Consider the following 24,269-nt stretch of genomic DNA (forward strand, 5'->3'; position numbering starts at 1 on the left):
AGGAAAAGGTTAAGATTATCTTATCTCTTTTAAGTTTGATATATTACCCATGGAACATTTATGACATCACAGTTTATGGTGATACATAAGTGAAAACAAAGTAAAAAGATAATTGTATCTATCCTCCTACTCCTAAAAATAAAACGTCCCAGTTTTATGTTATGTTTAAAAACTTAAAAAAAAGTAGATGTATTGTTTTTGTCTCAGCTGAATGTAACAGTCCATGGGTATAGCAATCACCCCTGTGACTCCTGCCATCCCAGGGGGGCCTAGAGGCTTTGGGGGCCCCTCTTCCTCCCTCTCCCCAACTACAAGTGCTGCTAGTTAGTAAAAAAAGAACCCTCCCTGTTTGCTCACAAACACTGTGGGCAGGAGAGTGTGTAATTTTTTTCCTTCTTCCAGACGCTACTTCAGAGCAGAACACTCTCTGCTGCCATTCGCCGGCCCCCGATCATGTGACCCAGATGAGGTTCGGGACCAAGGGGACTTCATGCTATCATTTTTGCAAGGAGGCCCTACTAAGTCTAATTATGCCTCTGTAACTGTGTCTGTTATTCCTTATTAGTAATTCGACTGGGTCCCGGCTGCAGAAAATCTGTCAGTTGCATAGCTCTTTAACTCTTTCAGGCAGAGAAAGAAGAAAAACATCACCGCATAGTTATTTGTGTGCTATGCACTGTACATACACCTATCTATCTCACCTTGTCACATGTCACATTAAGGTTCCCTTTAAGAAAAGGATTATGAAAGAAGGCAAACTGCATAGAAGATCAAAGCAAAACTTTCAAAATGATCGATTAAGAGGTAAACTTTAGTCCCTTTTTAAGGTTCTTCTGCTGCTGTATGGACTCAAGTTTCAAAAAAATCCTGCAGTAAGTGGAATATGTTGGCGGCCATTTGTAGGCGTCCCTTTTAACCAATGCTAATTGCCTTTCTGTTCTGCTGACCTTAATGAACTCAGTTGCATCTTAAACAACCACCTGAAACAATCATGTGGTTAATGAGGCCAGATTTTATTCAGAGCGCCTGATCTGGATTTTTGTTTTGGCTCAGTGCTTTCAGGAATCAGAAGGACATCAGGTAATAAACACTGTTTAAACTGTTTAAATTGTTTAACCACTTGAGGACCGTGGGCTTTACACCCCTTAAGGACCAGCCACTTATTTTCCATTCAGACCACTGCAGCTTTCACGGTTTATTGCTCGCTCATACAACCTACCACCTAAATGAATTTTGGCTCCTTTTCTTGTCACTAATAAAGCTTTCTTTTGGTGCTATTTGATTGCTGCTGCGATTTTTACTTTTTATTATATTCATCAAAAAAGACATGAATTTTGGCAAAAAAATGATTTTTTTTAACTTTCTGTGCTGACATTTTTCAAATAAAGTAAAATTTCTGTATACATGCAGCGAGAAAAATGTGGACAAACATGTTTTTAATAAAAAAAACCCATTCAGTGTATATTTATTGGTTTGGGTAAAAGTTATAGCGTTTACAAACTATGGTGCCAAAAGTGAATTTTCCCATTTTCAAGCATCTATGACTTTTCTGACCCCCTGTCATGTTTCATGAGGGGCTAGAATTCCAGGATAGTATAAATAACCGCCAAATGACCCCATTTTGGAACAAGTAAGCGGAAAATTACACTTTGTGACAAAAAAAAAAAAAAGTTTCCATTTCTTCTAACTTGCGACAAAAAAAAATGAAACCTGCCACGGACTCACTATGCCCCTCTCTGAATACCTTGAAGTGTCTACTTTCCAAAATGGGGTCATTTGTGTGGTGTGTTTACTGTCCTGGCATTTTGGGGGGTGCCTAATTGTAAGCACCCCTGTAAAGCCTAAAGGTGCTCATTGAACTTTGGACCCCTTAACGCAGTTAGGCTGCAAAAAAGTGCCACACATGTGGTATTGCCGTACTCAGGAGAAGTAGTACAATGTGTTTTGAGGTGTATTTTTACACATACCCATGCTGGGTGGGAGAAATATCTCTGTAAATGACAATTTTTTTATTTTTTTTTACACACAATTGTCCATTTACAGCGAGATTTCTCCCACCCAGCATGGGTATGTGTAAAAATACACCCCAAAACACATTGTACTACTTCTCCCGAGTACGGCGATACCACATGTGTGGCACTTTTTTGCACCCTAACTGTGCTAAGGCGCCCAAAGTCCAATGAGTACCTTTAGGATTTCACAGGTCATTTTGCGTAATTTGATTTCCAGACTACTCCTCACGGTTTAGGGCCCCTAAAATTCCAGGGCAGTATAGGAACCCTGAAAATGACCCCATTTTAGAAAGAAGACACCCCAAGGTATTCCGTTAGGAGTATGGTGAGTTCATAGAAGATTTTATTTTTTGTCACAAGTTAGCGGAAATTGATTTGTATTGTTTTTTTTCACAAAGTGTCACTTTCCGCTAACTTGTGACAAAAAATAAAATCTTCTATGAACTCACCATAGTCCTAACAGAATACCTTGGGGTGTCTTTTTTCTAAAATGGGGTCATTTGTGGGGTTCCTACACTGCCCTGGCATTTTAGGGGCCCTAAACCATGAAGAGTAGTCTGGAAATCAAATGCCGCAAAATGACCTGTGAAATCCTAAAGGTACTCATTGGACTTTGGGCCCCTTAGCGCAGTTAGGGTGCAAAAAAGTGGCACACATGTGGTATCGCCGTACTCGGGAGAAGTAGTATAATGTGTTTTGGGATGTATTTTTACACATACCCATGCTGGGTGGGAGAAATATCTCTGTAAATGACAATCTTTTGATTTTTTTTACACACAATTGTCCATTTACAGAGATATTTCTCCCACCCAGCATGGGTATGTGTAAAAATACACTCCTAAACACATTGTACTACTTCTCCCGAGTACGGCGATACCACATGTGTGGCACTTTTTTGCACCCTAACTGCGCTAAGGGGCCCAAAGTCCAATGAGTACCTTTAGGATTTCACAGGTCATTTTTGTTTCAAGACTACGCCTCACGGTTTAGGGCCCCTAAAATGCCAGGGCAGTATAAGAACCCCACTAATGACCCCATTTTAGAAAGAAGACACCCCAAGGTATTCCGTTAGGAGTATGGTGAGTTCATAGAAGATTTTATTTTTGTCACAAGTTAGCGGAAATTGATTTTAATTGTTTTTTTTTTCACAAAGTGTCATTTTCCGCTAACTTGTGACAAAAAATAAAATCTTCTATGAACTCACCATACTCCTAACGGAATACCTTTGGGTGTCTTCTTTCTAGAATGGGGTCATTTGTGGGGTTCCTATACTGCCCTGGCATTTTAGGCGCCCTAAACCGTGAGGAGTAGTCTTGAAACCAACAATGTCGCAAAATGACCTGTGAAATCCTAAAGGTACTCATTGGACTTTGGGCCCCTTAGCACACTTAGGGTGCAAAAAAGTGCCACACATGTGGTATCACCGTACTCGGGAGAAGTAGTATAATGTGTTTTGGGGTGTATTTTTACACATACCCATGCTGGGTGGGAGAAATATCTCTGTAAATGACAAATTTTTAATTTTTTTTACACACAATTGTCCATTTACAGAGAGATTTCTCCCACCCAGCATGGGTATGTGTAAAAATACACCCCAAAACACATTATACTACTTCTCCTGAGTACGGCGATACCACATGTGTGACACTTTTTTGCAGCCTAGGTGCGCTAAGGGGCCCAACGTCCTATTCACAGGTCATTTTGAGGCATTTGTTTTGTAGACTACTCCTCACGGTTTAGGGCCCCTAAAATGCCAGGGCAGTATAGGAACCCCACAAGTGACCCCATTTTAGAAAGAAGACACCCCAAGGTATTCCGTTAGGAGTATGGTGAGTTCATAGAAGATTTTATTTTTTGTCACAAGTTAGTGAAAAATGACACTTTGTGAAAAAAAAAACAATAAAAATCAATTTCCGCTAACTTTTGACAACAAATAAAATCTTCTATGAACTCGTCATACACCTAACAGAATACCTTGGGGTGTCTTTTTTTCTAAAATGGGGTCACTTGTGGGGTTCCTATACCGCCCTGGCATTTTATGGGCCCAAAACCGTGAGTATTCTGGAAACCAAATGTCTCAAAATGACTGTTCAGGGGTATAAGCATCTGAACATTTTGATGACAGGTGGTGTCTATGAGGGGGCGAATTTTGTGGAACCGATCATAAGCAGGGTGGCCTTTTAGATGACAGGTTGTATTGGGCCTGATCTGATGGATAGGAGTGCTAGGGGGTGACAGGAGGTGATTGATGGGTGTCTCAGGGGGTGGATAGAGGGGAAAATAGATGCAATCAATGCACTGGGGAGGTGATCGGAAGGGGGTCTGAGGGGGATCTGAGGGTTTGGCCGAGTGATCAGGAGCCCACACGGGGCAAATTAGGGCCTGATCTGATGGGTAGGTGTGCTAGGGGGTGACAGGAGGTGATTGATGGGTGTCTCAAGGTGTGATTAGAGGGGGGAATAGATGCAAGCAATGCACTGGCGAGGTGATCAGGGCTGGGGTCTGAGGGCGTTCTGAGGGTATGGGCGGGTGATTGAGTGCCCTAGGGGCAGATAGGGGTCTAATCTGATGGGTAGCAGTGACAGGGGGTGATTGATGGGTAATTAGTGGGTGTTTAGAGGAGACAATAGATGTAAACACTGCACTTGGGAGGTGATCTGATGTCGGATCTGCAGGCGATCTATTGGTGTGGGTGGGTGATCAGATTGCCCGCAAGGGGCAGGGTAGGGGCTGATTGATGGGTGGCAGTGACGGGGCGATTGATGGGTGGCAGTGACAGGGGGTGATTGATGGGTGATGATCAGTGGGTTATTACAGGGAAGGACAGATGTAAATAATGCCCTGGCGAATTGATAAGGGGGGGGTCTGAGGGCAATCTGAGCGTGTAGGCGGGTGATTGGGTGCCCGCAAGGGGCAGATTAGGGTCTGATCTGATGGGTAACAGTGACAGGTGGTGATAGGGGGTGATTGATGGGTAATTAGTGGGTGTTTAGAGGAGAGAATAGATGTAAACACTGCGCTTGGGTGGTGATCTGATGTCGGATCTGCGGGCGATCTATTGGTGTGGGTGGGTGATCAGATTGCCCGCAAGGGGCAGGTTAGGGGCTGATTGATGGGTGGCAGTGACAGGGGCTGATTGATGGGTGGCAGTGACAGGGGGTGATTGATGGGTGATTGACAGGTGATTGACAGGTGATCAGTGGGTTATTACAGGGAAGGACAGATGTAAATAATGCCCTGGCGAATTGATAAGGGGGGGTCTGAGGGCAATCTGAGCGTGTAGGCGGGTGATTGGGTGCCCGCAAGGGGCAGATTAGGGTCTGATCTGATGGGTAACAGTGACAGGTGGTGATAGGGGGTGATTGATGGGTGATTGATAGGTAATTAGTGGGTGTTTAGAGGAGAGAATAGATGTAAACACTGTGCTTGGGTGGTGATCTGATGTCGGATCTGCAGGCGATCTATTGGTGTGGGTGATCAGATTGCCCACAAGGGGCAGGTTAGGGGCTGATTGATGGGTGGCAGTGACAGGGACTGATTGATGGGTGATTGACAGGTGATTGACAGGTGATCAGGGGGGATAGATGCATACAGTACATGGGGGGGGGGTGATCAGGAGGGAGCAGGGGGCAGGGGGGGGGATAAAAAAAAATAGCGTTGACAGATAGTGACAGGGAGTGATTGATGGGTGATTAGGGGGGTGATTGGGTGTAAACATGGGCCTGGGGGGTGGGCAGTGGGGGGGGTCTGAGGGATGCTGTGGGCGATCAGGGGGCCGGGGGGGGGGAAATCAGTGTGCTTGGTGCAGACTAGGGTGGCTGCAGCCTGCCCTGGTGGTCCCTCGGACACTGGGACCACCAGGGCAGGAGGCAGCCTGTCTAATACACTTTGTAAACATTACAAAGTGTATTATACACTTTGTCTGCGGCGATCATCGGGTTAACATCCCGCCGGCGCTTCCGTATGGCCGGCGGGATGTTGCGGCGGGTGAGCGGAGACAGGCGCCGGCGGAGGATCGCGTCACGGATGACGCGATCGCTCCGCCCATGCCCCTACAAGGACCGCCGCCTTTGGGCATGAGCTGGTCCTTGCGGGCTCCACTTCCCGGCCGCCAATTGTCAATACGGCGGTCGGGAAGTGGTTAAAAGGGAACCATAGATGAAAATGAAAAAGATGTTATACATACCTGGGGCTTCCTCCAGCCCCATACGCTCTGATCGATCCCACGCTGTCGTCCTCCACTGCCCGCAGCTATAAGAACCGGCTCCCCGCTCTGTCGTCAGTCAGAGCCACTCTAAGCGTAAGGGAAGTGCGCTGTTTGCGTATCTCTGCAGCAGCCGCCGGAGAGATACGTAGAGGGCGCACTTCTCCTGCATAGCTGGGTCCGACTGACAGAAGTGAGGGGATCCGGTTCTTGTAGATGCGGGCAGCGGAGGACAGTGACGTGGGATCAATCAGAGCATATGGGGCTGGAGGAAGCCCCAGGTATGTATAATATCTTTTTCATTTTAAAGGTTCAGGTTCATCTCTGGTTCCCTTTAAAAGGGAATAAATATGGCAGCCTCCATACCCAGCCAAGTATAGGGTCACTTTAACCTTTTCCGGACTGCCACATGTAAATCCTGTGGCTGTCTAAGCCTGATGTGGCGTAGGTTTTATGCCGCCTGCAGGGCCGGCCCTAGACTTTTTGCCGCCTGAGGCAAATTTTGAAAAAATTATTGCTGCCGCCCCTCCCCCACCCCCCGTCAATTTCTGCAACGCCGTCCACTTACAATACAGTGGGCGGCGTTGCAGGAAGTGACGTCAGTGGAGCGCACGCTGGATCGAGGAAGAGGTGAGTCCTCCCCGCCTGTGCCTCTTACGAGTAGCGGCTGCTTCTGATCTATTTAAGGCTGGAGGGAAGCGCAGATCGGGGGACCCAGGCGAGGGAGGAGGGGGGTCCGACCCCCCTCCCCACCGCTAGGCCCAATACCCCCGTCCTGCCTGCTACCCCTCCAGCTCGGTGGCTGGCTCCCCGCACCCACTGACGGGTGGATGCCACCCCTAGAAATGTGCCGCCTGAGGCAAAAGTTTCACCCCGCCTCATGAGCGGGCCGGCCCTGGCCGCCTGCCATTTCCGCTCCCGACGTGATTATGCGCACCCAGGAGGGGAGATTTGGTGCAGTGTACTTTACTTGTCTGTGTCCGCCACTGGCTCTGAGTTCTGTCTTCCTATACCCCCCCCCCCACGTGTTTTCCAGCATAACGTGGGTGCGTGTGTGACGTCGGTGAATGTGCGCTGTAGCGCCTGCAGCAATATTTACCTTTGGGTTTTAGTGCAGTCATCGTTCCAGCTTCCCCCTCGGCTCTGATGGAAATAGCCAAGCCTGATCGCATCCGATCTAATGCGAGATGCCTGCATAGTAAAGCGGACCCAATCAGACTTGGCTATTTCCACTGAAGCCCGAGGGGAAAGCTGGTACTGTGTCTGCACTGAATCCCAATGGTAAAGATTGCCATCTGCTGCTGATGGAGCCAGCTCTGGATTGTGCTGCACAGGAGGACAGAAAAAGCCTTATTAGGATCCAGAGGCTTCCTCCTCCAGAGGTAAGCATCCCCCAGGGGCACTTTTCTTTATTACTGGTTTTCTTTAACTTGAAATTGTAAAATTCTGATGCAAAAATCACACATCATCCCTCGCGCTGCAGTCCTGAGCTCAGAAACTGACATCCACTCATGCAGCATATACAGTATAAGACCTCAACCTTATTTTCCTATGGAAATGAACAGCTGGAGGGATAATACTGTATGGCAGCATTAGCCTAGTAATTATTGTTTTATACTTAAAGAGAAACCATAACCAAGAATTGAACTTCATCCCAATCAGTAGATGATTCCCCCTTTCCCATGAGCAATCTTTACATTTTCTCAAACGGATGATCAGAGCCCAGCGGGCTCTGTATGGCTGATATTGTGGTGAAACCCCTCCCATAGTGTGCTGCTACATGCTCTGTACACAAGCTGCTGCTCCATGCTCTGTACACAAGCTGCTGCTCCATGCTCTGTACACACACTGATGCTCCATGCTCTGTACACAAGCTGCTGCTTCATGCTCTGTAAACAAGCTGCTGCTCCATGCTCTGTACACAAGCTGCTGCTCCATGCTCTGTACACAAGCTGCTGCTCCATGCTCTGTACACAAGCTGGTGCTCCATGCTCTGTACACATGCTGCTGCTCCATGCTCTGTACACACGCTGCCGCTCCATGCTCTGTACACACACTGCTGCTCCATGCTCTGTACACAAGCTGCTGCTCCATGCTCTGTACACAAGCTGCTGCTCCATGCTCTGTACACAAGCTGGTGCTCCATGCTCTGTATACACGCCGCTGCTCCATGCTCTGTACACAAGCTGCTGCTCCATGCTCTGTACACAAGCTGCTGCTCCATGCTCTGTACACAAGCTGCTGCTCCATGCTCTGTACACAAGCTGCTGCTCCATGCTCTGTACACAAGCTGCTGCTCCATGCTCTGTACACAAGCTGCTGCTCCATGCTCTGTACACAAGCTGCTGCTCCATGCTCTGTACACAAGCTGCTGCTCCATGCTCTGTAAACAAGCTGCTACTCCATGCTCTGTACACAAGCTGCTGCTCCATGCTCTGTACACAAGCTGCTGCTCCATGCTCTGTACACAAGCTGCTGCTCCATGCTCTGTACACAAGCTGCTGCTCCATGCTCTGTACACAAGCTGCTGCTCCATGCTCTGTACACAAGCTGCTGCTCCATGCTCTGTACACAAGCTGCTGCTCCATGCTCTGTAAACAAGCTGCTGCTCCATGCTCTGTACACAAGCTGCTGCTCCATGCTCTGTACACAAGCTGCTGCTCCATGCTCTGTACACACGCTGCTGCTCCATGCTCTGTACACAAGCTGCTGCTCCATGCTCTGTACACAAGCTGCTGCTCCATGCTCTGTACACACGCTGCTGCTCCATGCTCTGTACACATGCTGCTGCTCCATGCTCTGTACACACGCTGCTGCTCCATGCTCTGTACACAAGCTGCTGCTCCATGCTCTGTACACAAGCTGCTGCTTCATGCTCTGTACACAAGCTGCTGCTCCATGCTCTGTACACAAGCTGCTGCTCCATGCTCTGTACACAAGCTGCTTCTCCATGCTCTGTACACATACTGGTGATCCATGCTTTGTACACACGCTGCTGCTCCATGCTCTGTACACACGCTGCTGCTCCATGCTCTGTACACACACTGCTGCTCCATGTTCTGTACACACGCTGCTGCTCCATGTTCTGTACACACACTGCTGCTCCATGCTCTGTAGACACACTGCTGCTCCAGGCTCTGTACACTCACTGCTGTTCCATGCTCTGTACACACACTGCTGCTCCATGCTTTGCACACAAGCTGCTGCTCCATGCTCTGTACACATGCTGCTGCTCCATGCTCTGTACACACACTGCTGCTCCATGCTCTGTATACACACTTCTGATCTATGCTCTGTTCACACACTGCTGCTCCATGCTCTGTACACACACTGCTGCTCCATGCTCTGTACACACGCTGCTGCTCCATGCTCTGTACACACACTGCTGCTCCATGCTCTGCACACATACTGCTGCTCCATGCTCTGTACACACACTGCTGCTCCATGCTCTGTACACACACTGCTGCTCCATGCTCTGTACACATGCTGCTGCTCCATGCTCTGTACACATACTGCTGCTCCATGCTCTGTACATGCACTGCTGCTCCATGCTCTGTACACACACTACTGCTCCATGCTCTGTACACACACTGCTGCTCCATGCTCTGCACACACGCTGCTGCTCCATGCACTGTACACACGCTGCTAATCCATATTCTGTACACACACTACTGCTCCATGCTCTGTACACACACTGCTGCTCCATGCTCTGTACACATGCTGCTGCTCCATGTTCTGTACACACACTGCTGCTCCATGCTCTGTAGACACACTGCTGCTCCAGGCTCTGTACACTCACTGCTGCTCCATGCTCTGTTTACACACTGCTGCTCCATGCTCTGTACACACACTGCTGCTCCATGTTCTGCACACACGCTGCTGTGCCATGCTGTGCACACACACTGCCGCTCCATGCTTTGTACACACGTTGCTGCCCCATGCTCTGTGCACACGCTGCGGCCCCATGCTCTGTACACACGCTGCTGCTCCATGCTCTGTACACACGCTGCTGCGCCATGCTCTGCACACACACTGCTGCTCCATGCTCTGTACACTCACTGCTGCTTCATGCTCTGTACACACACTGCTGTTGCATGCTCTGTACAAACACTGCTGCCCCATGCTCTGTGCACACACTGCTGCTCTGTGCTCTGTACACAAGCTGCTGCTCCATGCTCTGTACACACACTGCTGCTCCATGTTCTGCACACACGCTGCTGCTCCATTCTCTGCACACACACTGCTGCTCCATGCTCTGTACACACGTTGCTGCCCCATGCTCTGTGCACACGCTGCTGCCCCATGCTCTGTACACATGCTGCTGCTCCATGCTCTGTACACACACTGCTGCTGCTCCATGCTCTGTACACACACTGCTGCTCCATGCTCTGTACACACGCTGCTGCTCCATGCTCTGTACACATGCTGCTGCTCCATGCTCTGTACACATGCTGCTGCTCCATGCTCTGTACACACGCTGCTGCTCCATGCTCTGTACACAAGCTGCTGCTCCATGCTCTGTACACATGCTGCTGCTCCATGCTCTGTACACACGCTGCTGCTCCATGCTCTGTACACACACAGCTGCTTCATGCTCTGTACACACGCTGCTGCTCCATCCAAAGTCAACTGTAGCAGGGAAAGAAAGGGGGCAGTGCTGTGAGCTGCAGGATACCTGCAGATATTCTGGTGTCTCTACTTGTGCCTGTCCCCAGACATTGCATCGGCCCTGGTCTGAGGGGGGATTCTGGGCAGCTGTAATCCCCGCTGCGTTTTCCTATGTTGTCTTCTTATTTTCTACACAGTTCCATCCTACAGCTTCCCTTTCTTTAACCACTTCGCTACTAAGGGTTTTTCCCCTTCTGTACCAAAGCAATTTTCACCCAACAGCGCTATTTTGAATCAATCACCAATATGCTTCCTGTTAGTATGCTAACAGGGAAGTAATGCGTGTAAGTGTTACTTTTGTTATTACAATGTCCGCAGGCATCTCATTAATGAGATTGGCAATCATTGACAAGGGGACTTAGAGCAACGAATGGGAAGTGTGTTCTCATTCATTTATATCCCCACTAACGGGCAGCGGCAAGAACGCACGCAGGAACGAGCGAAGGGGCGTGCGGCAGCCATTCACCGCAATAGATGAATATTTACATCCCTGGGCAGGAACTGAAGTCCTGCAGGATGTACAGTAGATACACCGTCTTTAACCACATAAGTGGTAAAAGAATGACTATCACGAAAAACTGCAACTTTTAAAATATGTTTCTTTAACCACTTCAGCCGACAGGGTTGAGATTTTTTTTACATCTGAGCAACTTTCACCTCCCATTCATTTGCCAATAACTTTATCACTACTCATCACAATGAATTGATCTATATCTTGTTTTTTCCACCACCAATTAGGCTTTCTGTGGGTGATAAATTTTGCTGAGAATTAATTTATTCTAAATTTATTTTAACAGGAATATTGAGAAAGAAATGGAAAAAAAAATCATTTTTGCTCAGCTTTTGGCCATTATAGTTTGAAATTAATACATGCTACCATAATTAAAACCTATGTACTTTATTTACCAATTTCCCCTGCTTAGTACACCATTTAAATTATGTCTCTATCACAATGTATGGCGCCGATATTTAATTTGGAAATAAAGGTGCATTTTTTCAATTTGCGTCCATGACTATTTAGAAGCCCATAATTTAATAAACCATATTAATATAATCCTTTGACATGAATATTTAAAAAGTTCAGACCCTTAGGTAACTATTTATGTTTTTTTTTTATTTTTTACTAGCTGATTGCCCGGCGTTGCCTGGGTAAGTATTTGGCTGGTGTTGGCTCCGCCTACTTTTTCTAACCCTAACACACAATTACTCACTGACTAAGTTTGTGAGCTTTGCAGTCTTTGGTATCAATAATCTGCATTGAAATGAAACAAATCTGATTGACTGTGTGTGGCTCCACCCCCTTTTCTGAATTTGAACCCCAGTCACCCAATAACCAACTGTACCAGGTTTGAGGCCTGTGCCATTAACAGTTCAAGAATGGTAGCAATTAAATATTCCCCTTGAAAAGCAACAGGTGAAGTTTGATTCACTTTTGTAGGCTCCACCCACTTTTCTGAATATTAATCTCAGTCATCCATTGACCAACTGTGCAAAGTGTAAAAACCCTGCCATTAACAATGCAAGAATGGCTGCAGTTTACATGTTCCCAGTGAAATTTGTATTTGTCTCCACCCATTGATGACCCGGCGTTGCCCGGGTATGTATTTGACTGGTGTTGGCTCCGCCCACTTTCTAACCCTAACACACAAACACTCAATGACCAAGTTTGTGAGCTTTGGGGTCCTTGGCATCAATAATTTGTATATTCCCATAGAAATTAAACAAATCAGATTGGCTGTTTGTGGCTCCGCCCCTCTCCAGCATTTGAACCCCAGTCACCCAATGACCAACTGTAGCAGGTTTGAGGCATCTGCTATTAACAGTGTAAAAATGGCAGCAATTTAAATATTCCACTTGAAAATCAACAGGTAAATTTTGATTGGCTATTATAGGCTCCACTCACTTCCCTGAATATTAATCTCAGTCACTCGGTGACCATCTGGGCAAAGTTTGGGAACCCTGAAATAAACAGTGTAAGAAGGGCTGCAGTTTACACTTTCTGTAACGATCGGTGGGCGCAGAGAGTATCTGATTACCGGTGATCTGCAGTATCGCCGGAAATACAGATATATACCAGATTATAAGTGATCTGCAGTCTCACCGATAATCCGATATACAAACTAACCTCTGTTCGCCTGAGTAGAGTGTAGTGTTTTGGTGTAACAGTAACACTAGGAGGCCTAGGCCTCAGTGCAGCAAGGAGAACTGCACGGATTCCTTCCGCAGACCTGAGCTCTCCAAGACGGGAGGAGTCAGACTGACAGAAGGAAGGAAAGTCCGAGAGTGACACTCAGGAAGAAGTGTCACTAACAGGACTGGGAACCGCCTCCAATCGTGAGGTCGGTTCTCGAGGTCAGACAAGCCAGGTCGTACACACACGGACAGATAAAGTACAAATACAGTAGGCAAAGGCGGAGTCAAAGTACAGGCAGGGTTCAGCAACGGGGTATCAGATATATCGGGGTACAAAATCAGGAGGCAGAAACAGAGTCTAGGAACGAGCCGAGGTTCGGCAACAGAGTATCAGAAATATCGAGGTACAAGGTCAGAGTTCAGGAGGATAGTCGAGGCAGGCAAAAGTCATAACAGAAAATCACAATCAAACTAGTACTTTAGCTATCAATAATCTAGCTAAGTGTAGGATTACAGCTCCAGCTGGTCCCGGCACACTTAAGGATCTGACTACGGATCTGGGTGCTCCCACATATGTGATCGCACGCCAGACAAAGAGCAAGTGAACAACCAGCAGTATATATACTCTAGGACCTTTCCAGGACCTCCCTAATTGCTGGTCCAATGAGAGCAGTGGAATTTGTCAGCTGACCCAGCTGGTCAGCCGACACCCTTCTAACTGCTATTTAAACTCTGCCTCTCTGCTCGCGCGCGTGTAAGTCTGAATCTTGGTGGACTATCAGTCCCAGCCACACCAGTACTGTCATGCAATGTATCTAGTGCGGGCGCCGCCTCTGATGCGGATTCCGCCGCACTGCCTATGCGGCATGCAGCGTTTTTTCCGCGTTGTGACGCCATGCTGGACGCGGAAACAGCCGCCTCACCTTGAGAGACGGCGGCATTTCCGCGTTTCCTTACAGTACCCCCCCCCCCGAGGAGTGGACTCCGGACAACTCCTTCCAGGCTTTTCTGGATGTACCGTATGAAATTCCCTCACTAACTCATCCGCATGCAAGCGGTTCCCAGGTACCCATTGCCTCTCCTCAATGCCGTACCCCTTCCAATGTACGAGATACTGCACCGAGTTCTGTACAGTACGTGAATCTATGATTTTTTCCACCTCATACTCGGGTTGGGCATTGATTAAGACAGGAGGAGGAGGAGTGGGACCCAGCTGGACTGAGGGTTTGAGAAGTGATACATGGAAAGACCTCACTCCCCGCATGCTGGTGGGAAGATCAACGGTATATGTGACATCGTTGATCTTCCTAGTCACAGGGAATGGGCCCACGAACCTGGGACCAAGTTTGTCAGAAGGTTGTTTCAGAGCCAAATGACGTGTAGACACCCAAACCAAGTCTCCAGGTTGGAATTGGAAGCTCCACTCTACTGAACGTCTCTTATCAGCTTGACCCTTTTGATTAACAAAAGCTTTTCGTAAATTATCTCTCACCGTGCGCCAAATATCTTTAAAAGATCTCTGCCAGGCTTCCAAAGCTGGAAACGGAGAGGAGGCCACTGGCAATGGTGAGAACTTGGGCAATCTTCCAGACACCACCTGGAATGGAGAGAATCCGGTGGAGGAGCTTTTTAAATTGTTTTGTGCGAACTCCGCGAAAGGCAGAAATTTGACCCAGTCGTTCTGTGTTTCTGCAACATAGCACCTCAAGAATTGCTCCAAAGACTGGTTGATTCTCTCTGTTTGCCCATTGGTCTGTGGGTGGTAGCCCGATGAAAATGACAACTTCATGCCCATTTGTTGGCAGAATGCCCTCCAGAATTTAGAAATGAACTGGACTCCCCGATCCGACACTATGTTTTCCGGAATGCCGTGCAGCCGGAACACATGTGTGATAAACAGGTCAGCCAATTCCTGGGCCGAGGGGAGTCCTTTCAAGGGCACGAAATGGGCCATTTTACTGAAGCGGTCGACTACCACCCAAATGACCGACATGCCTTCTGACTTGGGAAGTTCACCTACAAAATCCATGGACAAATGGGTCCATGGCTCACTCGGGGTGGGTAAAGGCTGCAAGGTACCCACAGGTGCCAGCCGGGAGGGTTTACTCTTAGCACAAACCGCACATTCCCTCACGAATTCCTTGCAATCAGCTGCCAAGGAAGGCCACCAAGCACATCTAGCTACCAGATCCTGTGTTCTAGATGCTCCAGGATGCCCAGCATTTTTATGCGTATGGAACATCTCTAGAACCTGGAGACGGAACGGTAGCGGAATGAACAGCACCCCTGCGGGTTTTCCTTCTGGGATGTCTTGTTGGAAGGGAATTAAAGTCCCCTTCCAATCCTCCCAAGTCTCTGTTGCGGCCAGTACCAACCTCTGGGGAACAATAGTCTCTGGAATGGAGGGCTGTGCTGTCTCTGACTCAAAGCACCTGGACAAGGCATCCGCCTTAGTGTTCTTGCTACCCGGTGTATACGTAATAATGAAAGAGAATCGAGAAAAAAATAATGACCAACGAGCCTGGCGAGGGCTCAACCTCTTAGCTCCCTCGATGTATTCTAGATTTTTATGGTCAGTGTAAACCGTGACCGTATGCTCCGCTCCCTCTAACCAGTGTCGCCATTCCTCGAAGGCTAACTTAATGGCTAAGAGCTCTCTGTTGCCAATATCGTAGTTCCTTTCCGCAGGGGAGAATCTACGGGAGAAGTAGGCACACGGGTGCAATCTACCCTGCAAGCCAGATCGCTGAGACAGCACAGCCCCCACCCCGACCTCTGAGGCATCCACCTCAACAATAAAAGGAAAAGACGTATCCACATGCCTGAGGATGGGTGCAGAACAAAATAAGCCCTTCAGGGTGGCAAAAGCCTGTAACGCCTCGGGAGACCAGTGAGTGGTATCTGCACCCTTCTTGGTGAGACTGGTAAGTGGAGAAATCACCGTAGAGTACCCCTTTATGAACCTCCTATAATAGTTGGCAAAGCCAAGAAACCGCTGAAGCGATTTCAAGCCTACCGGCTGAGGCCATTCTAACACAGCGGAGACCTTGGCCGGATCCATGGACAGGCCAGTAGTAGAGATTATGTACCCCAGGAAAGCGACAGATGTTACCTCGAAGATACATTTTTCTAACTTAGCATACAATAGATTCTGCCTTAGTCTGTTCAAAACGAACCTCACATGGGTCCTATGTTCAGAGAGACTGTTGGAGAAGATAAGAATATCGTCTAGATAAACTAGAACAAATCTTCCCAACACCTCTCTGAAGACCTCGTTGATGAGTTCCTGGAAGACGGCCGGGGCATTACATAACCCGAAGGGCATTACCAGGTACTCATAATGCCCGTCTGGTGTATTAAAGGCCGTCTTCCATTCATCGCCCTTTCTTATGCGTACCAGGTTGTACGCACCTCGCAAATCCAGCTTAGAAAAGATCTGGGCGCCAGTGATTTGTGTAAAAAGATCGTCTATCAAGGGTAGCGGATAGCGATTTTTTACTGTAATCTTGTTGAGACCGCGGTAGTCAATGCAAGGCCGCAGACCTCCGTCTTTCTTTTTTACAAAGAAGAAGCCTGCCCCAGCAGGCGACCGGGACGGCCGAATAAAGCCTTTGGCCAGATTCTCCCTAATGTACTCCTGCATTGCCAATTTTTCGGGCCCCGACAAATTGTACAAACGACCCCGGGGGGGTACACAACCAGAACGGAGATCAATGGGACAGTCGAAAGGGCGATGTGGAGGCAATTTATCGGCAGCTTTAGGGCAGAAAACATCAGAATATTCAGCATACTGGTCTGGTACCCCTTCCACCTGAATTCTGGTTTGCCCCAATGTTAGCTTCCCCAAACACTGATGAAAACAATGGGGAGACCAGGAGGTTAACTGACCCGTGGCCCAGTCGATGTGCGGTGAATGGACTTGCAACCACGGCATGCCTAAGATAATAGTGGAGGTTGACATGTGCAGCACAAAAAATTGTAATTCTTCCCCATGCAGAACCCCTATGGTAAGTCTCACCATCGGAGTCTGTGACAGGGCACGATTCCGTTGCAGAGGGGAATCGTCCACTGCCGTAACCTGAATGGGGGGCCTCACAGGAGTGAGTGGGAGGCCCAACTCCTGAGCAAATTCGAAGTTCATAAAATTAGCCGCTGAGCCAGAATCAATAAAGGCTTCAGTGGATACAGATTTATCCTCCCATGTAACCGTACAAGGGAGAAGTAATTTTTTCTCTTTAAGGGGTGCAATTTGCGTGCCCAGGGTGTCACCCCCCACTATTTCTAGGCAAACTCGTTTCCCGACTTGTTAGGGCAGTTTCGCACTCTATGCCCTGCTGCTGCACAATACAGGCACAGCTGTTCTGTCATTCTCCGCCTTCGTTCCACCTGGGTCAGCCTTGACCGACCAATCTGCATTGGTTCGGGCGGTGGCAAGGCCGGGGAGGGTGAGACAGGCGGAGAAGGTGTCACTAGGGGTGTAGCGGATGGTGCCGCGTACGATGTCACCCTGACACGGTGACTGCCCCTAGCCTGCCTCTGGTGGCGCAACCTGCGATCCACTCGAATGGCCGATGATATGGCTTCATCAACCGTCTTGGGCTCAGGCACGGTTAACATTAAGTCGGAGACCTCCTCTGACAACCCAGACAAGAAGTAATCCATTAAGGCAAAGTTGTCAAATCTAGTAGTGACTGACCACCTGCGGAATTCTGCCGCATAATCCTCAACCGAACCTCTGCCTTGCCGCAAAAGTTTGAGCTTCCGCTCAGAGGATGCAGCAAGGTCAGGGTCGTCGTAAATTACGGCCATAGCCTTAAAGAATTCCTCTACCGAGGTTAGAGCTGTATCGGTAGAAGGCAGGTTATATGCCCAGGACTGGGAGTCGCCAGTCAGCAGGGTTTTAATGAAGATGACCCGTTGGGCCTCAGTCCCCGAGGATCGGGGTCTCAACTCGAAATATGACAACACTCTACTCCTGAAATTCCGGAAGTCAGATTTGTGGCCGGAAAACTTATCAGGTACAGGCATACGTATGTCATCACTAGGAGGGGATCGCACTGAATCAACTGACGTCTGTAGGGTTTTCACAGAGCCTGATAAGGCATCAATTAAGGCTTTGTGCTGGCCCAGTGCTTGATGAATGTTATCCACCGAAGTGGCAAGCACAGTCAGAGGATCAGTGCGTGATTCCATCGTTTTTGTGGTCTGGCGTTCTGTAACGATCGGTGGGCGCAGAGAGTATCTGATTACCGGTGATCTGCAGTATCGCCGGAAATACAGATATATACCAGATTATAAGTGATCTGCAGTCTCACCGATAATCCGATATACAAACTAACCTCTGTTCGCCTGAGTAGAGTGTAGTGTTTTGGTGTAACAGTAACACTAGAAGGCCTAGGCCTCAGTGCAGCAAGGAGAACTGCACGGATTCCTTCCGCAGACCTGAGCTCTCCAAGACGGGAGGAGTCAGACTGACAGAAGGAAGGAAAGTCCGAGAGTGACACTCAGGAAGAAGTGTCACTAACAGGACTGGGAACCGCCTCCAATCGTGAGGTCGGTTCTCGAGGTCAGACAAGCCAGGTCGTACACACACGGACAGATAAAGTACAAATACAGTAGGCAAAGGCGGAGTCAAAGTACAGGCAGGGTTCAGCAACGGGGTATCAGATATATCAGGGTACAAAATCAGGAGGCAGAAACAGAGTCTAGGAACGAGCCGAGGTTCGGCAACAGAGTATCAGAAATATCGAGGTACAAGGTCAGAGTTCAGGAGGATAGTCGAGGCAGGCAAAAGTCATAACAGAAAATCACAATCAAACTAGTACTTTAGCTATCAATAATCTAGCTAAGTGTAGGATTACAGCTCCAGCTGGTCCCGGCACACTTGCGGATCTGACTACGGATCTGGGTGCTCCCACATATGTGATCGCACGCCAGACAAAGAGCAAGTGAACAACCAGCAGTATATATACTCTAGGACCTTTCCAGGACCTCCCTAATTGCTGGTCCAATGAGAGCAGTGGAATTTGTCAGCTGACCCAGCTGGTCAGTCGACACCCTTCTAACTGCTATTTAAACTCTGCCTCTCTGCTCGCGCGCGTGTAAGTCTGAATCTTGGTGGACTATCAGTCCCAGCCACACCAGTACTGTCATGCAATGTATCTAGTGCGGGGGCCGCCTCTGATGCGGATTCCGCCGCACTGCCTATGCGGCATGCAGCGTTTTTTCCGCGTTGTGACGCCATGCTGGATGCGGAAACAGCCGCCTCACCTTGAGAGACGGCGGCATTTCCGCGTTTCCTTACACTTTCCTAGTGAAATTTGTTTTTGGCTCTGCCCACTTTTGTAACCTGGACACAAAGTCACTACTTAATGCCCAAGTTTGTGAGTTTTGGGGTCCTTGGCATCAATAATTTGTATTTTCCCATAAAATGAAACAAATCTGATTCACTGTTTGTGGCTCTGTCCCCTTTTCTGAATTTGAACCTCAGTGACCCAATGACCAACTGTACCAGGTTTGAGGCTTGTGCCATTAACAGTGCAAGAATGGCAGCAGTTTTAATATTGTCCTTGAAAAGTGACATGTGATTTTTGATTGGCATTTTAGGCTCCACCCACTTTTCTGAATATTAATCCCAGTCACCCAGTAACCAGCTATGCTAAGTTTGAGAACCCTGCCATTAACAGTGGAGAAGGGCTGCAGTTTACAATTTCCCAGAAAAATCTGTTTTTAACTCCACCCACTTTGTGTGACCTTGACACACAGTCACTACTCAATGACCAAGTTTGCGAGCTTTTGGGTTCCTGGCATCAAACTTGTGCTAATGGAAGCAGTTTATCCAGCAAAGAAATCTGGCTGTTTTTGGCTCCACCCCTTTACTGAATTTGAACCCCAAACACTTAACGACCGACTGTAGCAGGTTTGAGGCCTCTGCTATTAACAGTGTGAGAATGGCTGCAGTTTCAATATTCCCCTTGAAAATCAATAGGTGAATTTTTTGATTGGCTCTTGTAGGCTCCACCTACTTTTCCGAATATTAATCCTAGTCATCCAGTGACCATCTGTGTGAAGTTTGAGAACCCTACCATTAACAGTGTAAGAAAAGCTGCAGTTTACATTTCCCCATGTAAAAAGTTAATTGTTTTTGGCTCCGCCCACTGTTTCTAATCTTGACATACAGTCACTTAACGACCAAGTTTATGAGCTTTGGGGTCTTTGGCATCAGTAAGTCGCATTTTACCATTGAAATTGAACAAATCTGATTGGCTGTTTTTGGCCCGCTCCCTTCAGAATTTAAACCCCAGTCTCCCAGTGACTGACTGTAGCAGATGTTAGGCCTCTGCCCTTAAGAGTGCATGAATTGCAGCAATGTAAATATTCCCGTTGAAAATCAAAAGGTGAATTTTGATTGGCTGCTGTAGGCTCCACCCACTTTTCTGAATATTAGTCCCAGTCACCCAGTGGCCAACGGTGTCACTTTTGAGAACCTTGCCAATAACAGAATGGCTGAAATCAATCTAACAAATCTGATTGGCTGTTTGTGGCTCCACCCCTTTAGTGAATTTGGACCCCAGTCACCCAATGACTGACTGTATCAAGTTTGAGGCCTCTGCCACTAACAGTGTAAGAATAGTAGCAATGTGAATATTCCCCTTGAAAATCGATAGGTACATTTTGATTGGCTGTTGTAGGCTGCACCCACATTTCTGAATATTCATCCCAGTCACCCAGTGGCCAATTGTGTAAAGTATCGGAACCCTGCAATGTAAAAAATGAAGTTGTTGGCACCGCCCACTTTTTCTAACCTTGACATACAGTCACTCGATTATCAAGTTTATCAGCTTTGGGGTCCTTGGTATCAATACTTTGTATATTCCCATTGAAAAATAAACAAATCTGGCTGTTTGTGGCTCCGCCCCCTTCCTGAATTTGGACCCTAGTCACCCAGTGACAAACTGTACCAGGTTTGAGGCATCTGCTTTTAACAGTATAAGAGAATGGTAGCAGATGAAATATTCCCTTTGAAAATAAAAAGGTGCATTTTTATTGGCTGTTGTAGGCTCCATCCACCTTCTAAAATCTTAATCTGTCACCAAATTATCAACTGTGCAAAGTTTGAGAACCCTGCCATTAACGGTGTAAGAATGGCTGCAGTTTATATTTTCCCAGTAAAGGGCCCGTTTCCACTGTTGCGACGCGATTTCGCCGGCATTCCGACGCTTGTAAAAACGCATGCGCATGCGTTTCCGCATGCGTTTTTAACCACAATTTCGCGTGCGATTTCGCATGGCAGGGTGCCATGCGAAATTAACCATGACACTGCCAGGGCAAAATAACATTGAAAAAGGTGCGAAATCGCACGCAAAATCGCGGGTAAAAACGCATGTAACAAACGCATGCGTTTTTACTATCTAATACATTAGCGGTGATTCGCACCGATTCCCGACGCAGGCGAATTCTGTGGGTCCCGTCGTGCAGATTTGGCCCGCCGCCAAATCGCTCCCGCACGCCGCACATGTGGACGCAACAGCCCCGGCCACTTCAGTGTAACAAGCGAATCCGCATCTCGTCGCCGCATGCGGATTCGCTATGGTGGAAACGAGCCCTTAAGTTATTTTGGCTCCGCCCACTTTTTGTAACCTTGACACACAGTTACTCAATGACCAAGTTTGTGAGCTTTTGGGTTCCTGGCATCAAAAAATGTGTGAATGGAAGCAGTTTATCCACCAAGGAAATCTGATTGGCTGTATGTGGCCCCGCCCCTTTAGTGAATTTGGACCCCAGTCACCCAATGACCGACTGTAGCAAGTTTGAAGCCTCTGCCATTAAAAGTGTAAGAATAGCAGCAGTTTAAATATTCCCCTTGAAAATCAATAGGTGAATTTTGATTGACTGTTGTAGGCACCACCCACTTACCGGAATATTAATCCCAGTCACCCAGTGACCAAGTGTGGCAAGTTTGAGACCCCAGCAATTAACAGTCTAAGAATGGCTGCAGTTTACATTTTCCCATTTAAAATGAACGGCTGAAATTTAATTGGCTGTTTTATGCTCCGCCCACTTTTCCTGGATTTGTAACCTCGGTCACCAAGTGACCAACTGTGCCATGTGTGGGGACTCTGGCTTGATTACTGTGAGAATAGCAGCCTTTTACATTTTTCCATTGACTTGAATGGGTGGAATCTGATTTGCTGGTTTTAGCTCCGCCCAGGTGTGCAGGGGGGCTGCGAGACCCCCAGAACATATCATCCCAGGTAGTAAGGGATCTGTATACCAAGTTTCGTTCAAATCGGTCAAGCCGTTTTCGAGTGATCGCGGCGCGCACACACACACACACACACACACACACACACACACACACACACACACACACACACACACACACACACACACACACACACACACACACACACACACACACACACACACACACACACACACACACACACACACACACACACACACACACACACACACACACACACACACACACACACACACACACACACATACAATTTTATATATATAGATTATTGTAATTTTTTATTTTATTTTTTATTAAAACTTGTATGTGGGTATTTTTTGATGTGGAAGGTAAACGGGATTTTAAATGTCTAAAAATGTATTTGTTTAATAAAATGTGGTTTGGGGTGTAGTTTTACTATTTGGCCACCAGATGGCCACAGTCAAAAAGTCCTGGGAGCGATCGATCTAGAAGAAAGAAGACCAGAGCTCAGAAAAGCCGCAGCGTCTGCAGAGGCACTGTCGGCGTTTCTCCGGGGGGGTCCGATCAATGAAAGGGATCTATAATCCCTTTCATTGATCACTGGGCTAACGGCCGGTGGCGGGAGCACGCACGGGGGGGGGGGGGGGGCCTGCAGGAGTGCACGCGACCCGCGGAAGTGCGCGCAGCCTAACTGGACAAAAATTTTCGTCCAGTTAGGGTGAAGTGGTTAAGAGTAAAAATGAGCTATCAATTACTTTTTCCCTATGTTGCTGTCATTTACAGTAATTAGTAGAAATCTGACAGAACCGACCGGTTTTTGACTAGTCCACCCCTGCACGGAGGATTCTCAGTATTTCATGCATTTTTTGCAAAAGCACTATCTAGAAAAGATATATACAAAGATGCAGACAGCCCCCCACCCCGCCACCACCACCAGTTTGCACATTTTTCTGGAAGTTGCACAGAGCACCTGCCGTTCTCAAAGGCCCGGTTCACACTTGCGGTTCTCTGCCAAACGGACCGGATGACCTGACCGGATCCGGACCGGATCCGGTCAGGTTGCATCAGGTGTTCATCAGGATGCGATCCGGATCCGTTTGGCAAAAGTTAGTACAAACCAAATAAAATGTTGGGGTCTGGGAGGTCAGCAGAAGGGGGACCTGTGAAATCAGGCCCTCCGCTGTTTAGCACTCACCTCCACCTCCGACATGCTGCCAACATCTCCAGCTCGTTTAAAGTCACTGCTGATCCACTCCAAAATGCTTGCCCATGTGTCCCCATCCAAAATCGCCGCTACAATACGCATAGGAAGTGGGGTAGAACATCCGGATTTTTAGCCAGTGTGTTGTGCGCTCTCCGGTTCTCATTGCTTTGTATTGGCCGGATGGTGCAGTCCCCGGATACGGCTGCCGGAGGAGCCGGACCAAAAAATAGCGCATGTTGGGTCTTATGCCGGAGTCCGGATCCGGTCCGGATCCGGTCCGGACGAAACGGACGCATGTGAACGCACGCATAGGCTTTCATTGCTATGCCGTGCGTCCGTTCCGTCCGTCCCGCATGCGGTCCGGCTCCGGCACGGCGATTCCGGACGGCGCCCGCTAATGTGAATCGGGCCTAAGTGATTCTGAAAATAAAGAAATACCCGAGAATCCCCCATGAGGAGATGTTCTGTCAGATTTCGACTATCTACTGTAAGTGAGTCAAGTAACAGCAACATAGGTGAAAATTAATTCAAAGCACATTTTGTTTTGACAGAAAGTTACTTTTTATTTATGTATTTTCATGTATTTAAAATGTTACAATTTTCCACAGTAGTGGTACTTGAAGTGTGATCACAAAACATGCCAGGTAACGTCTTCAGGAACTGTAATCTATCGTTTTGGACTTTGTGTTTGTGGTTATGTTTCACACAGTCACTTCTGTTGTTTACAAGTTGAAAATTATACTTCAGTATTTATACTTCTGTACTTATTATATAGTTACGTCCTCTTACATGTAGTGCTTAAATACTAATGACATTCTTTAT

Source organism: Hyperolius riggenbachi, chromosome 3, assembly GCF_040937935.1.
Source record: "Hyperolius riggenbachi isolate aHypRig1 chromosome 3, aHypRig1.pri, whole genome shotgun sequence".
Classification (NCBI taxonomy): Eukaryota; Metazoa; Chordata; class Amphibia; order Anura; family Hyperoliidae; genus Hyperolius; species Hyperolius riggenbachi.